The sequence below is a fragment of the Caretta caretta genome, chromosome 6, assembly GCF_965140235.1.
Source record: "Caretta caretta isolate rCarCar2 chromosome 6, rCarCar1.hap1, whole genome shotgun sequence".
Lineage (NCBI taxonomy): Eukaryota > Metazoa > Chordata > Testudines > Cheloniidae > Caretta > Caretta caretta.
In genome coordinates this window covers 90,674,094-90,690,078 of record NC_134211.1, presented here as the reverse complement: position 1 = coordinate 90,690,078, position 15,985 = coordinate 90,674,094, and positions in this window count along the sequence as shown.

Below are 15,985 nucleotides of genomic sequence, written 5' to 3'. Positions count from 1 at the left end.
GGTGGTTAGCTTGCAGGGAAGTAGAGTGAACCAAGGGGCGGGGGGTTTCATCAAGGAGAAACAAACAGAACTTTCACACTGTAGCCTGGCCAGTCATGAAACTGGTTTTCAAAGCTTCTCTGATGCGCACCGTGCCCTCCTGTGCTCTTCTAACCGCCCTGGTGTCTGGCTGCGTGTAACCAGCAGCCAGGCGATTTGCCTCAACCTCCCACCCCGCCATAAACGTCTCCCCCTTACTCTCACAGAAATTGTGGAGCACACAGCAAGCAGTAATAACAGTGGGAATATTGGTTTCGCTGAGGTCTAAGCGAGTCAGTAAACTGCGCCAGCGCGCCTTTAAACGTCCAAATGCACATTCTACCACCATTCTGCACTTGCTCAGCCTGTAGTTGAACAGCTCCTGACTACTGTCCAGGCTGCCTGTGTACGGCTTCATGAGCCATGGCATTAAGGGATAGGCTGGGTCCCCAAGGATACATATAGGCATTTCAATGTCCCCAACAGTTATTTTCTGGTCTGGGAATAAAGTCCCTTCCTGCAGCTTTTGAAACAGACCAGAGTTCCTGAAGATGCGAGCAGTCATGTACCTTTCCCGGCCATCCCACGTTGATGTTGGTGAAACGTCCCTTGTGATCCACCAGAGCTTGCAGCACTATTGAAAAGTACCCCTTGCGGTTTATGTACTCACCGGCTTGGTGCTCCGGTGCCAAGATAGGGATGTGGGTTCCCTCTATGGCCCCACCACAGTTAGGGAATCCCATTGCAGCAAAGCCATCCACTATGACCTGCACATTTCCCAGGGTCACTACCCTTGATATCAGCAGATCTTTGATTGCATGGGCTACTTGCATCACAGCAGCCCCCACAGTAGATTTGCCCACTCCAAATTGATTCCCAACTGACCGGTAGCTGTCTGGTGTTGCAAGCTTCCACAGGGCTATCACCACTTGCTTCTCAACTGTGAGGGCTGCTCTCATCTTGGTATTCATGTGCTTCAGGGCAGGGGAAAGCAAGTCACAAAGTTCCATGAAAGTGCCCTTACGCATGCGAAAGTTTCGCAGCCACTGGGAATCGTCCCAGACCTGCAACACTATACGGTCCCACCAGTCTGTGCTTCTTTCCCGAGCCCAGAATCGGCGTTCTACAGCATGAACCTGCCCCATTAGCACCATGATGCTTGCATTGGCAGGGCCCGTGCTTTCAGAGAAATCTGTGTCCATGTCCTGATCACTCACGTCACCACGCTGACGTCGCCTCCTCGCCCAGTATCGCTCTGCCAGGTTCTGGTGCTGCATATACTGCTGGATAATGCGTGTGGTGTTTAATGTGCTCCTAATTGCCAAAGTGAGCTGAGCGGCCTCCATGCTTGCCTTGGTATGGCGTCCGCACACAAAAAAGGCGCGGAACGATTGTCTGCCGTTGCTCTGACGGAGGGAGGGGCGACTGATGACATGGCTTACAGAGTTGGCTTCAGGGAGCTAAAATCAACAAAGGGGGTGGCTTTACATCAAGGAGTATTTCAGGCAGGACTTCACGGAGGGTTCCAATAAGAAATGGTGCACCTAAGTTATTGTTTTTATTGGAACAAGGAGGTTAATCTGGCCTCTGATTGATACATGGCTAGATTTACCTCGCTGCACCGTCTCTGTGAGTGACTGCAGTGTGACCTAGAGGAATGAGTCCCCTAGACAGGGGAGGGGGAGAAGCAAATGAGTACAAAACAAATCTGGTCTATTTCTTGTTTTGATCCACTCCATCTATCTTTTACATCTTTGGCTGGCAGCAGACGGTGCAGAAGGACTGCATGCCATCCACATCTCATGGCTGCTTGGCAGAAGATGGTGCAATACGACTGCTAGCCAACCTCATCTCTTTCCTGCCAGGCAGAAGATGGTGCAATATGATTGCTATCCATCCTCATCTCTTGCCTGCCCGGCAGAAGGTGGTACAGTACAACCGCTAGCAATCCGTATCGTCTGCCTGCTCACCATAAGACGGTTCAATAGGACTGACTGCAGGACTAAAGAGAATGACCTGGTCAAGTCACTCCAAATTTAGTCCCTGCGCCCATGTCTGCCCAGGTGCTCCTGGCCGACGTGTCCAGGAGCACCTCGGACATGACAATGACGGCTACCAGTCGTATTGCACCGTCTGCTGCCAGAAGGCAATGGGTTGCTGCTACTGTGTAGCAATGCAGTATCGCGTCTGCCAGCAACCAGGAGACATACGGTGACGGTTAACTGAGCGGGCTCCATGCTTGCCGTGGTATGGCGTCTGCACAGGTAACTCAGGAAAAAAGGTGCGAAACAATTGTCTGCCCTTGCTTTCACGGAGGGAGGGAGGGAACGGGGGCCTGACGATATGTACCCAGAACCACCCGCGACAATGTTTTAGCTCCATCAGGCATTGGGATCTCAACCCAGAATTCCAATGGGCAGCAGAGACTGCGGGAACTGTGGGATAGCTACCCACAGTGCAACACTATGGAAGTTGACGCTTGCCTCGGTACTGTGGAAGCACTCCACCGAGTTAATGCACTTAGAGCATTTTCTGTGGGGACACACACACTTGAATATATAAAACCGATTTCTACAAAACCGACTTCTATAAATTCGACCTAATTCCGTAGTGTAGACATACCCTCAATAACGGGGCACAATCAAAGAGGAGGAAGCTGGCATTCTGCTAGCTCAGTTACCCGTAAACAAGAGCTGTCTTTTCTGCTCAGGAGATGGAGTTTGCTTACTGAAACTCCAGAGGAAACATAATTGGGGCACAGTCTACATTTCCAATCAAAGCCTAAACCTAAGGATTATGCTGAAGTCAAGGTGCTCAGGGGCTGTATGGATTCTTACTGCCTACAGGAGGTCCCTGAGGCATTAAGAGAATTAGTCTACAGGTAAGAGGAGGGTTCAAAGAAGTTCTTAGTGTTACTTCACAGGAAAATAATCCTTTAAATTAAGAAGCTAGCTGTTGCATTTCTCTCTCTCTTCCCCCCCCCCCCCCACACATTAATTTAGCGTGGGATTTTCAATAGCATCTAAATGACTTAGAAATGTAAGCCCCACTTCCAGAGGGACTTGTGCTCCTAAGTCACTTGGACCAGTGGTTCTCAAACTAGGGCCGCTGCTTGTTCAGGGAAAGCCCCTGGCGGGCTGGGCCAGTCTGTTTACCTGCCACGTCCGCAGGTTCGGCCGATCGCGGCTCTCACTGGCCGCGGTTCTTTGCTCCAGGCCAATGGGGGATGCAGGAAGGGCGGCATATCCCTTGGCCCGCGCTGCTTCCCCCAACCCCTATTGGCCTGGAACAGCGAACCGCGGCCAGTGGGAGCCACGATTGGCCGAACCTGCAGACGCAGCAGGTAAACAAACCGGCCCGGCCCGGCCCACCAGGGGCTTTCCCTGAACAAGCGGCAGCCCTCGTTTGAGAACCACTGACTTAGGCAATTTTGAAAATTCCACACAACGAATGCAGTAACCTTAATTGCACTGCTAGCTCAGGGAACTGCAGATACTTGAACTGTCTAGATATCAAATTATGTTTAAAAATGTCTTCTGTTCCCTGTGTCTCTCTACCCTCAAGACTCCAAAACATCTGTACAAAATAGATACATATAAAACAAACATGGCAGAAGACTCAGAGCCAGAGACATTTTGTACCCATTACTGAAAATAGGCTTGATCCCATCCAGGCAAATGCTTAATCATATGTTTAACTTTAAGTATATGAATAGTCCCATTGACTGTAGCTGAACTAGTCACTTGCTTAATTTTAATCACATTCTTAATTTAGATCAGACTACAGCACTCAGCATCATGCAGGACCAAGTTCAATATGCTTTTATTAAAATCTTGTGACTTCCTTCAGATATATGAAAACACAGCAAATATAATACGTCTTGAGGTTTTTATGACTCCAGTTTCATTTGCTGTATCACTATGATGTCATGAAAAGGGGTGTGTGTGGAGGTGAAGTAATGCGTATGGGAGGATGGTAAGGCAGGCTCTGTCTACACTAGGGAAACTTTCTAAGTTTTCCTAACACAGCTAATACGATTTCTACTTCACTAATGTTAGCAATGGCAGGCTATTTAGAAAATTTCCAACTTTTGGCAGGGCTGTGGAATTTACAGTCATCTAAATAAAATTTTCTCTTTTGTTTTTCAAAACAGAAATGAATCAGGCTCCTTGTTGGGTGGTGGGATCACGGCGGCAACTCAACCACTCATTGGACAATTGATTTTGTTTCATTTGGATAATGTTATGGTTACAAATAGTGTTGAGATTCCCAGGTATTTATCCAGGCTTTTAAGCTGGTCTAATATCACAGCTATGACAACACAGCCATGAAACGTAATGAATAATAATTTAGTATTTGTCACCTGAGATGCTCGAAGTGCTTTATAAAGGTAAGTATCATTATCCCCATTTTTCATATAGGGAAACTAAGGCACTGAAATGTGAAGTGACCTGCCCACGGTGAAGCAAGTAATCGAACCCAGACATCCTCAATTGTAGTGATAAGGAATAACAAATTATTAGCAGTAGCATGTTTGTACTAAGGGCCTTTGAGCCTGGCTGTGAGGCGTAGGACTAAAACCCAAGAATTTAAGCCCACTCATACACTCTGAGAAGGGCAGGTACTCAGTACAGACTGTCCATCTAGATGCATTGTGACTTATCTTTTTTAGACCAGAAGGGAAAAAAACCTTTATTATAAAAAAAAAATTGTTTAGATTTACTCCGTTTCCTTAAGATAGACTAACCGCTTTTAAAAGATTTAAGACTGTGACTCCCCTCCCCCCAGTTATTTTAAAGTCTATTTTCATATATCCCTGTGAGCAAATTCCTCTATGATTGCTATTCCAGCACTGCTGGGTGCTCAGTATTCTCTTCCTCTCTGCCTTCTACGGTGCTTTTTTTTCTTCTTTGTTAACAGCTGCCACCCACTCATAGTATTCATGGGATTTTCTGCATCTTACCCCCCTCCCCATACACATTTTCATCTTCTCAAATTGCTGAGATTTTAAGTATGAACCATATGGCCACTAGCTCCTCTCTCAAAGTTCTCTCATTTTATCTCTCACTTAATGTTATTGTTTAGAATGTGGGAGAGAAATGGAAAATTACAGGTACACTGAGAACAGCAGGGGATTTAAAAAAACACCACATTTTATTTATAATTTCAAGAAGATTCTGCACAATCAATAGCAATTACTGAAACAAGATTGAGCAGACATTATCACATGCCATAATATCAAATATAGACCAAGATCTTGTACAGATTAAAAAGAAAGACCTCAACAATCTTGGAGAAGAAACAGAAAACCAAAACATATATTAGGAATCTAAACGTTATTACAACCTAATGACATGAGGTGAGATATTACCTATCTGAACAAATTGGCTATTTCAATGACATAGGATTTTGAGTGATCAGATTAAAGTAGTTCTGAAGGTTAGATACCCATAGAGAGGGGTCGATTAGAAATGTTTAGACCAATTTGTATAGTAATAGTGGGTAGGAGTGCAGTTGGAAACTTCACCAGGGAAACTGAAGCCTGTTCTTATGATGTCCATATTCTATAAAGAAAGGGAACTGAAAATTATTGCAGTGGGCCATTCATTGAAAAATTATGGACTCACAAATGATTATCCCTATATTGATGTCAGATGCATGCGATGGCCTGAGAAAGAAAAGAAATGATACTGAATCCTTGCAAAGCTCCTGGCTGTTTGCTTAGATATTATCTCAGCAGATTAGCTGTTAGTGCAGTCAGACAAGTAATCACACAGGTTCTTGTAGCACGTGCTGATTCATGGGTAGAGAGCCCATGATACTGACTGGAACAGGAAAGAGACATGAGCCAAATCCTGGAATTATTTATTTATTTATTTATTGGTAGACGTTCAGCGGCTCCTGTTGCTTCCACTGACAGGCTTGTGTGTGACACTGTAATTAACTCTGCAGCCACTGGTTCTGATGGCTCAGAGGGGTAGGAATAGAGGTGGTAAACAAGCAAAGGGAACAGTGGAATTAAAAAAAAAAAAGAGATACAGACAGAAATCCTGTTTTCAAGAAGCTTTTAGGAACAGAGGGAAGAGAAAATACAGGTGGAGGAAACAAAAGATTTTCAGAGTGTTTACTCAAACTATCAGGTATCAGCATCTGCTTAAATCTAATTTTTCTGCCTGTATTACTACTAACCTCAGAAACTGCAACCTGATGGTTGGTAGCAGCATAAAAATAAGACAGCTGACTGGCATAATGGGGCAGCAGTGCAGCTCTCGGTTCCCTCCTAACTTCATTGCTCCAGATCTGTCTGGGGGAAAATGAACAAGATAAGAATGTGAACATGCAAGGTACTCTTCTCTTTGCACCTCAGCCTTTCATGAAAACAGCTTATTGGCCTTACCTACAATGCAAATATTTGGAACTCCTAGAAAGCCAGTTCCCACTGGTGCATGGACTTTCACAGCTCCGTTTGGACTGTACTTGCTCTAAGCAAGACTAACCACTTTAAGTCACTCTTCACTGTTACAGTGCCAGTGTAGACCGCAGTAAAATAGTCCCACAATGCAATTAATCTTCCTACTCCACGGTAGTGCATTTGGCCACTATTTAGGTGTTACATCTGGTTGAGTTTTTTACATTCTAATGAAGCACATTCAAGTTTCCCAGAAGTCCTTTATTTGTGCAATTAATGCTGGACACAACTTACTTATTCGTGATTGCTGTGTTAGCAGCCCACTTTGGAGCACTCTCAGAAAAAGCCATCGTACAAGCATGCTGCAAGCTAGCACAGAATCAATGGCTGAGTTTTAGTGAATATTCAGGATGATGAAGAGACCAGGTCCCAGCTGAATTCTGTTATCAGAAACCCTGATATATGATCACATCTGAACACCTTGCTGAGCAGAGAAAATAAAAGGGTCAAAGTCGTAGTATAATTTAAGGACTGGGATGCCCTGCCAGCAGTCACTCTGGGACAGGAAGCAGATATCTGTGCAATGCCTGATCTTTCGTTCGTCAAGCACAACGGTCTGCTCAATCCTCAATTAGTACCCAACTGACCTGAAATGATCTGGAATAGCTGGCACCCACATTCAATTACCACTCTCTTTTCCATGATAAGCAGAGTTCTCACCCTCATGATCTGGTCCTGTAATGTTGATGCCAGCTAGTCTTCCTGCTCAATAGGAGGTTCTTTTACCACTGTTGCTCATCCCAAGTCTCAAGAATAACTCTGTCTCGCTAGTTTTGACCCAAAAGCTGCACTCCATCCAATGAGCTGCATCTTGGAGTAATGCACAGAGCTAGCTACTATGGGGTTGGGGAAGAGTACAACTTCTCACAAATTTGCAGCATGAATTTTATTAAACTGATGGCTTTTTTCTTTAGCTCTCTGCACATACTGTTAGAGCCACCACCTTTCTTGAGCCACAGGAGTCATTTGGAAATTGATTTGCAGGGCTGCTATCAGAAAATTGTCTCTGATCAGAACTTGCTGTTTGCTCATTCAACCCATCCTCTCTTCTGAGAATACAGAAATAGCTGCATTCCCCAGGGTGTTATATGAGGAAGGGTCAAAGTCTCATAAGTCCCTTGAGTTTGCAAAAAGCCTTCCCAACTCTCCCATAAGCCACTGCTTCTGGGAGTTGTGTCCAGGGCCTTATCTACACTACAAAATTAGGTCGAATTTATAGATGTCGGTTTTGTAGAAAGCATTTTTATACAGTTGATTGTGTGTGTCCCCACACAAATGCTCCACGTGCATGTAGTCGGTGGAGTATGTCCGCAGTACCGAGGCAACCATTGACTTCCAGAGCGTTGCACTGTGTGTAGCTATCCCACAGTTCCCGCAGTCTCCGCCGCCCATTTGAATTCTGGGTAGAAATCCCAGTGCCTGATGGGGCTAAAACATTGTCGCGGGTGGTTCTGGGTACATATCGTCAGGCTCCCCTTCCCTCCCTCCATCCCTCCCTCCGTGAAAGCAATGGCAGACAATCGTTTCGTGCCTTTTTTCGTGGGTTACCGGTGCAGACGCCATACCACGGCAAGCATGGATCCCACTCAGCTAACTGTCACCGTATGTCTCCTGGGTGCTGGCAGACGTGGTACTGCATTGCTACACAGCAGCAGCTTATTGCCTTTTGGCAGCAGACAGTGCAGTATGACTAGTAGCCATCGTCTACGTAGTCCTGGGTGCTCTTTTAACCGACCTCTATGAGGTCAGGGGTGCCTGGGCAAACGTGGGAGTGGCTCAGCCAGGTCATTTCCCTTTTAAGTTTCATCTATGGTGATTCAGTCCTACCGGCAGTGAACTGTCTTTTAATCAGCAGCCAGGAGAAGACAATGGCCAGCAGTCACACTGCACCATCTTCTGCCGAGCGCCCAGGAGATGATGATGGCTAGTGGTCGGACTGCACAGTCTGCTGCCAGAAAGATGTATAAAGATAGATGAAGTGGATCAAAACAAGAAATAGACCAGATTTGTTTTGTATTCATTCTCTCCTCCCTCCCTCCGTGAAATCAACAGCTTGCTAAACCCAGGTTTGAGTTCTATCCTTGAGGTTTTGAGTTCTATCCTTGAGGGGGCCATTCTGTTTCTCGCAAAGCCACCCCCTTTGTTGATTTTAATTCCCTGTTAGCCAACCCTGTAAGCCATGTTGTCAGTCGCCACGCCTTCCGTCAGAGCAACGGCAAACAATCATTTCGTGCCCTTTTCCCTGGATTGCCCGAGCAGGAGCAGATGCCATAGCACAGCAAGCATGGAGCCCGTTCATCTCACCGCAGCAGTTATGACCATTGTAAACACCTCGCGCATTATTGTGCAGTGTATGCAGAACCAGCACCTGAAAAACCAGGCGAGGAGGCGACAGCAGCGCAGTGATGAGGACATGAACACACTTTTCTCTAAAACCACGTTCCCCCGCAATTTGGAGATCATGGTGTTCATGGGGCAGGCTCATGCCGTGGAAAGCCGATTCTGGGCCCGGGAAACAAGCACAGAGTGGTGGGACCGCATAGCGTTGCAGGTCTGGGATGATTCCCAGTGGCTCCGAAACTTTTGCATGTGTAAGGGCACTTTCATGGAACTTTGTGACTTGCTTTCCCCTGCCCTGAAGTGCAAGAATACCAAGATGACAGCAGTCCTCACAGTTCACAAGCGAGTGGCAATAGCCCTGTGGAAGCTGGCAATGCCAGACAGCTACCGGTCAGTCGGTAATCAATTTGGAGTGGGCAAATCTACTGTGGGGGTTGCTGTGATGCAAGTAGCCAATGCAATCATTGAGCTGCTGCTATCAAAGGTAGTGACACTGGGAAATGTGCAGGTCATACTAGATGCCTTTGCTGCAATGGGATTCCCTAACTGTGGTGGGGCTATAGACGGAACCCATATCCCTATCTTGGGACAGGACCACCAGGATAGCCAGTACATAAACGGCAAGGGGTACTTTTCAATGGTGCTGCAAGCACTTGTGGATCACAAGGGACGTTTCACCAACATCAACTTGGGATGGCCGCGAAAGGTTCATGACGCTCGTGTCTTCAGGAACTCTGGCCCGTTTAAACGGCTGCAGGAAGGGATTTACTTCCCAGACCTGAAAGTAACCATTGGGGATGTTTAAATGCCTATAGTTATCCTGCCTACTCCTTAATGCCCTGGCTCATGAAGCCATACACAGGCACACCGGACAGTAGTAAGGAGCTGTTCAACTATAGGCTGAGCAAGTGCAGAATGGTGGTAGAATGTGCATTTGGACGTTTAAAGGGTTGCTGGTGCAGTTTACTGACTCACTCAGACCTCAGCAAAACCAATATTCCCATTGTTATTGCTGCTTGCTGTGTGCTCCACAATCTCTGTGAGAGTAAGGGGGAGATGTTTGTGGCGGGGTGGATTAATTGATTATAAAAATAGGGAGATAACTCACAAGGTAGCCTGGATGGGGTGTGGGAGGAGGGTAGGATGGAAGGAAAAGGCCACTTTAAAACTTGTTGAATGCCAGCCTTCTGTTGCTTGGGCTGTCCACTGGGGTGGAGTGGTTGGATGCCCGGAGCCTCCCACCCCGCATTCTTGGACGTCTGGGTGGGGAGGCTATGGAACTTGGGGAGGAGGGAGGGCGGTTAAGCAGCGGCAGCCTGTGATCCTGCTGCCATTCATGAACCTCCACCAGATGCTGGAGCATGTCGGTTTGATCCTGCAGTAGCCCCAGTGTTGCCTCATGCCTCCTCTGATCTTCCTGCCGCCACCTCTCCTCACGTTCATCGGCCACCGTCCTGTACTCTGTTATTGTGTCCCTCCACACAGCTCTGTCAGTGCTGGATGACTGCATGAGCTCAGAGAACATGTCATCGCACGTGCGTTTTTTTCGCCGCCTTATCTGAGATAGCCTTTGGGATGGAGGAGGGAGGCTTGAAACATCTGCAGCTGCTGGAGGAAAAAAAGGGAGTGAAGTATTTAAAAAGATACATTTTACAGAACAATGGCTACACTCTTTCATGGTGAACGGCACTATTCACATTACATAGCACATGTAATTTTGGTACAAGGTCGCATTTTGCATCTTATATTGAGTGTCGGTGGCTTTGGTGTTAGAGATCACGCATGCAGGGCCGGGCAACAGAATTTGGCTTGCAGGTGGCGATGGTAAGCCATAGTCTTTCAGCTTCTGCAACCTTTATAACAGCAGCCTGTTCCTTTCCCATACCAAGCAAAGCCCGTTGAGTTGGCCATTTAGTGCTGCAGTTTTCCTGTTAACATGCAGCAGCAGAAACCAAACTAACCCCCTCCCCCCACCCAATTCTCTGGGATGATCGCTTTTCCCCTCCCCCCACCTCCTGGCTGGTATCAGGGAAGATCCCTACTAGCCAAACGCGAACAGCTCAGCGCCAATGCCTCCCCCCCGCCCGACTAACTGTGGGGAGGATTTCTTTTCAGCCACAGGCAAACAGCCCAGTAGGAACGGGCACCTCTGAATGTCCCCTTAATTAAATTCCCCTATTTCAAGCAGGCTACCATGAACGATATCACTCTCCTGAGGATAATACAGAGAGAAAAAGAATGGATGTTGCTTGAATGCCAGCAAACACCGGGACCATATATGCTGCCAGGCTTTGTCATGCAATGATACCAGATTACTTGCTACTAGCATGGTGAGGTAAAGTATCCTACCATGGAGGATGGAATAAGGCTGCTCTCCCCAGAAAAATTCTGCAAAGGCTTTTGCAGTACCTCCAGGAGAGCTTCATGGAGATGTCCCTGGAGGATTTCCGCTCCATCCCCAGACATGTTAACAGACTTTTCCAGTAGCAGTACTGGCCACGAATGCATCCCAAGTCCTCAGGGCTACTTAATCATTAAAAAACACTTGCTTTTATAACATGTATTATATTTTAAAAGGTACACTCACCAAAGGTCCCTCCTCCAGCTTCGTTGGGTTGGGAGGGTATTTCAGCCAGGGTGATAAAAAGATCCTGGCTGTCGGGGAGAACGGTGTGCTGTGTGCTCTCCCCAAGCTCATCCTCCTCCTCCCTCCTCATCTTCCCCATCTGCAAAATCCTCAGCCATGGCGGAGAGTACCCCATCATCAGAGTCCACGGACAGGGGTGGGGCAGTGGTGGCGGACCCCCCTAGAATTGCATGCAGCTCAGCGTAGAAGTGGCATGTCTGGGGCTCTGTCCCGGAGTGTCCGTTTGATTCTTTGGTTTTCTGTTATGCTTGTCTGAGCTCCTTAATTTTCATGTGGCACTGTGTTGCGTCCCTGATATAGCCTCTGTCCCTCATGGCCTCTGAGATTTTTTGAAATGTTTTGGCATTTTGTCTTTTGGAATGTAGTTCTGATAGCATGGATTCCTCTCCCCATACAGCGATCAGATCCAGTACCTCCCGTTCGGTCCATGCTGGAGCTCTTTTTTGATTCTGGGACTGCATGGCCACCTGTGCTGATGAGCTCGCCTGGCCAAACAGGAAATGAGATTCGAAAGTTCCTGGGGCTTTTCCTCTACACCTGGCCAGTGCTTCTGAGTTCAGAGTGCTGTCCAGAGCGGTCACAATGGTGCACTGTGGGATAGCTCCCGGAGGCCAATACCTTCGAATTGCATCCACACTAACCCTAATTTGAAACGGCGATGTCGACTTCGGCGCTAATCCCCTCTTTGGGCAGGAATACAGAAATCGGTTTTAAGAGCCCTTTATGTCAAAAAAAATGGCTTCGTTGTGTGGACGGGTTCAGGGTTAATTCAGATTTAATGTGGCTAAATCTGACAAATTTGTAGTGTAGACCAGGCCCGGAAGTGCAGTATAGGTACCTACAGGGTGAGGCAACTGCAACCCTCAACTAGAGTTCTGTACATGGATATAGGTAAAACTGCACCCAAAACAGATGGCCAATGTGGATGCTCTGCACCAGTGCTACTTATACCAGTCTCAGAGTAGCAGCCGTGTTAGTCTGTATCCTCAAAAAGAACAGGAGTACTTGTGGCACCTTAGAGACGAACCAATTTATTTGAGCATAAGCTTTCATGAGCTACACCTCACTTCATCCTATGATGAATTTATGCTCAAATAAATTGGTTAGTCTCTAAGGTGCCACAAGTACTCCTTTTCTTTTTACCTATACCAGTGCTATCCCAGCTACCAATAGTTCAGTTCTCTAGTGTTGATGCTACTTTTGAAACTGAAACACAAAGCTTGTTTTGCTGCCTCGGAGCTGCTAACCAGTCATTACAAAGTATGTACAGCTTTTTTCACTCATCCAATTCAGTCCGGTATCAAAACATTTTAAAAACATAACAAATGGAAAGGGACAAAGGTATCCCCAGCCACTCCACTTTTCAAAAACGTATGTGTGACTAAAATTGGTTCACCTCAAAACAAAGAACTGACAGTACTGTCTCAAGCTGGGTGCTGTGTAACTTTCCATTACCCAATGCCTCTCAAGTTAGCCCTGCAGTATCCTCTGCTCTTCCAGTCCTGCCCACCACAGCTTTACCCAGAGATGCTGGAACAATTTGTATATTTGGGGTGCTGAGAGCCATTGAACCAAACTGTAACCCCTGTATATGATGGAAACCACTTCAAGCCAGGGTGTGCAGCAGCACTCCCAGTTCCAGCACCTCTGGCTTTACCAGTGCAATCAATCCTGACTACAGCCCTTCGCTATTCTAGTTCTGTTCTCTTACAGTCAGCTCTGCCAGTGACTTCCCTCAGATTATTTATGTATAGCACCAGTAAGAGAGGCACTTTTTACAACTTTGTGGCTGAGCTAAGAGGTGGCAGAAAAAAGTTGACAGCTTCATCCGTACTAGGTGGGGACTGTACTTCTCGTCCTACCTTCAGTGGACATGGAGAACAATTGATCACCATCCTCTTTATAACATTATTATGTTCCCCTCAGTCTTCTTTTCTCAAGACTAAGGTTTTTTTAAACCTTTCCTCAAAGGTCAGATCTTCTAAACCTTTTATCATTTTTGTTACACACCTCAGGACTCTCTTCAATTTATCCACATCTTTCCTCATGTCTAGCACCCAGAATTGGACTCAGTACTTTAGATCAAACTAACTCGATACGTACACATAAGCAATGAGATTACAAGTTTTGTTGATAAAGGTAATAGCGCTGATGTAACACACAGACTTCGGTAAGCCATTTGTCTTGGTACTGCATGGTGGTTTGATTAAGAAAAGAGAATGATATAAAATCAACATGGCACACAAAATGGATTAAAACTGGTTAACTGATCTGTCTCAATATTTTATTGTAAATGGGGAATCATCATTAAGTGTGTGTTTCTAGTGGGGTCTTGCAGGTTCTTTCCCCTATTTAACATTTTTATTAATGACTTGGAAGAAAACAAAATAATTACTGATAAAGTTTACAGATGATAAAGATTAGGGAAATGATACATAACGAAGATTATAGGTCACTCATAAGAACAAATCTGATCACTTGGTAAGCTGAGGGCAAACAGTATGTGTTTCAGTATCACCGAATGCAAGAAGTCATACATCTAGGAACAGAGAATGCAGGCTATGCTTATAAGATGCAGGGGGCAATTAGGGGTGGGGAGTGGAGAGGGGACTCTATTCTGGAAAGCTTTGACTCTGAAAGAGTTGGAGGCCCTAGTGGATAATCCACTGAACATGAGCTCCCAGTATGATGCTGTGGCCAAAAGGACTAATGCAATCCTTGGACGTATAAACAGGGAAATGATCAAGGAGGAGAGACAGGTTATATTACCTTTGTATTTGGCGGTGACCACTTCTGGAACACGGTGTCCAGCCCTGGTACCCACAACTCAAGAAGGATGTTGATAAATTGCAGAGGGTTCAGGGAAGAGCCATGATATTGACAGGAAAACATTAAGTGATTGAACTTATTGAGTCTGTTTACCTTATTAAAGAAAAGGTTAAAGGGTGACATGTTCACAGTCTGTCAGTACCTACCTGGGGAACAGAAATTTGACAGGGGGTTCTTCAATCTAGCAAACAAAGGTGTAACAAGAGCCAGTGCCTGGAAATTGAAACTAGACACATTCAGACTTAAAATCAGGCACACATTTTTAACAGTGAAGGCACTGGAACAACTCAGCAAGGGTTCAGGTGGATTCTCCATCTCTGGCAATTTTTAAAACACTATTGGATGGCTTTTCTAAAAGATACGGTTTAGCTCAAACAAGAATTAATTCAGAGTCCTATAGCCTGTGTAATGCGGGTCAGACTAGATCACAATGGTCCCTTCTGGGTTTGTAATCTATTAACTTGATTTAAAAAACAAAACAAAAAAAACCTCTTTTTTGTCATCATCTAGACATATCCCCAAAAACCACATACCAGCTATGGATAGCCAGAGTGCAGCCACTCCCTTTCTCCACTTCTGCAGCAGGGGCAATGAAAAAGCATAGCATAGCAGCCAGCTACTCTGCCTCTATGAATGCGAGCAACTCCTGCATGCTGGGATAATCCCTAACAGGACAGTGGCTGGTTTCTGTTCCCTTTCTGGCACTTGGGCAGCGCAAAGGGGGGGGACGGGACTGGAAGCAGAATTTGCCCCACATCACTGATCTGGCAGCTTGACTTTTCTGAAGTCAGGGCTGAAAACGCTGGATGCATTTGTATAGATTGTATGATCCAAGAACATCCTTCTTGGGAATAGACTGAAATTCTTGGCTCCTGAAAAAAAGTATTGCTTCCTCTTTGAGAGGAGATAACCTACATTAGCAGTTTACAATTTCAACTTTTGCACATTTGGCTGACAAGATTAGCAATCAGTGTATGTGTCTACCCCTACACAGACTGCATGCTTCTTGCAGTTTTCACATAATTATGGAAGTTGGAGATAGAAATGATTTGTTTGATTATCTAGCCCATCTCTATGCCAGTGCAGGATTTTTCACTACAACATATTTTGAATGTTCTGAGAAATCTAATTTTACCTCTTCTTTTCCAAACCCTTTGCCCCTTTAGTGGAGATATAAGAGGCATGGATTAACATTAAAGATACTGTGATACCTTTTGTAGAGACGTGCTATTACATGCCACTTGTTGGTACCCATTGCTCCAGAACCAGCTGCATGTCACTGTACTGATGTTTGTTACTCCTGGAGGAATTCTGCACCAAAAAATTAAAAATTCTATGCATATTTTAAAATTCTGCAGGATTTTATTTGTCAAAACAACAATATAATCATGCCCATTTCAATTATTTTGGTAATTTATTTCAAAATATGTCAGAAAGTATGTCTGTATCAATACAGACAAAAAAAAATCCTGAATCTTTTTTGGACAAAACAGATTCCTTACTAGGCATATTAATACAGAACGTTGAGTAATAATTCATTTAAACTACAATACAGAACTGTATTTCCTGCACCCCTCAGAAGCAGTGCAAAGGCTTGGCCGAATCAGGGGTAATGGAGGAGCTGAGGGAGAGGGCAGAAACTGCTGGAAAGGAGCCTGGGAGTGAACTTAAGAGGAAGAAAA